The sequence below is a fragment of the Chaetura pelagica genome, unplaced genomic scaffold (assembly GCF_000747805.2).
Source record: "Chaetura pelagica isolate M959 unplaced genomic scaffold, ChaPel_1.0 scaffold1034, whole genome shotgun sequence".
Lineage (NCBI taxonomy): Eukaryota > Metazoa > Chordata > Aves > Apodiformes > Apodidae > Chaetura > Chaetura pelagica.
The window spans coordinates 81,251-82,946 of NW_009953139.1; positions in this window are offsets into that span (position 1 = coordinate 81,251).

The window sequence follows — 1,696 nt, forward strand, 5'->3', positions numbered from 1 at the left end:
GCTCCCGACCCGCTCCCGGTGCCTGCAGCTCCGTGATGCCCCCTCCTCGACCCCCGGGGTGTCTGTTCAGCCCCCCCCGACCCTGAGCATCACGTCCCGGCGGCCGTGGGACCCCGTGGGGCTGGTACGGGACCCCCCGGGGGGATCCTCCTCCTCCGTGGGCTTCAGCAAAGAAATTTCCCGGGTTGCCCGGCAGAAGGAGAAACTCCTCGCCCGGGAGAGAGCAGAAGGGGGGGGGAAATCCCCCTTTCCAGGCCCAATTCTCCCGGAGACGTGTTACAGTGAGCACAGCAACACCTGGAGTCCCACAGGGATGGGTGGGAGATGATTTCACTGAATCGGGCAGCAAAATTCAGGGCAGGCGACCTGGAAACAACCACCGCTGGGTTAAAGCCACGCGGGGGGAAACGCGCCCACCCCAACACCACAAAATCCCCTCCAGCAAGGGGCCTGGAGGGAAAAGCCCCCGTGAAACCTGCCACGTCAGAGCTGACACAGAGAAACGCATTCGCCCAGATCCTCCTGCCTCCCTCAGTGACACAGTTCTGACAACCCAGTCTCGCTTGCAATTTCAGGTCTTCTCACTATTTTTGTCATTCCACTGTCAACGAGCCAAAACAGAGCGAAAGGAAGAAAGAGAACAGAGTGGGTTTGTCTATATTAGGAGATTACTCTAAATACACCACTGTGCTTGTGTAGCCTCTCGTGTAGACCCGTTACTGCTTGAAACTGCGTTTGTGACAGCTGATTTTCATTTAGCAAGTAACCAGATTGAACTCGATTAGCGCTAATCTTAATTAAAGCTGCCCTTAGTGGCCCTGAAAAGGTTTGCACCTGTGAAATCCCTCAGCCTAGTCCAGCCAGCTCAACACCATCCAGCTGCAGCCTTGCCCCAAGCGCCCTGCTTTACCCTCAGCCTCTCTACACCCATTTTTGACACTTTAAGAAGTGATTCCCCTTGCTGGGTCTCTCCAGTGGAGTGCAAAAGCACTTAAGCATCAAGACAGGGAGATGTGAATCACGGCTGAACGGGTTTATTCCGATTATTACTCATGAATTAGGCTGAAACCATCAGCCTAATTTTGCTCCCCGGGGTCCTGCTGGGAAGCAGCGACAGAAGCAGTGCCAGGGGCTTCACACGCTATTTTGGGGGTAAAGCCTCAGGGGTGCCAGAATTTGGCCACCTTTGAATTTCCAAGGGACCAGCCGTGACTCACCAGTGACTAACAGGTCAGAGCCTCCACCTTTCTGATGAGTAACAGGGTTTGCAAGAGGATCGAACCCCTTCTGGAAGTCACTGAAGAGTCACGGGGTGAAAAGGAGGAGCCCAAAGCCGGGCAGGTTGGCCCTGAGAAATGAGGGAAATGATCAGCGAAGGGAACAGCTCCTTCCTCTGACCAGTAATGAGGACACTTGTAGCAAACAGGCCCTTCTCTGCGGGGCTGCTCTCAATGGGCAGGGTGATGGGTTGATGTGCACGGAGGGATGGATGCGGGGAGGAACGCGGGGGTCACGGGGGCACAGAGTCCTGCTGGTTGGAAAAGGCCTTCCAGGTGATTGAGCCCAACCCTAAACTCACTCTGCCAACCCGTAACCCGGCGCTACCAACCGCGGTGCTGGAGGGAGGGATGGGTGGAAGGACAGACGTGATCCAGGGCCGCTCTGGGCCCCCTCCCCTCTCACCGGCCCCGCACCC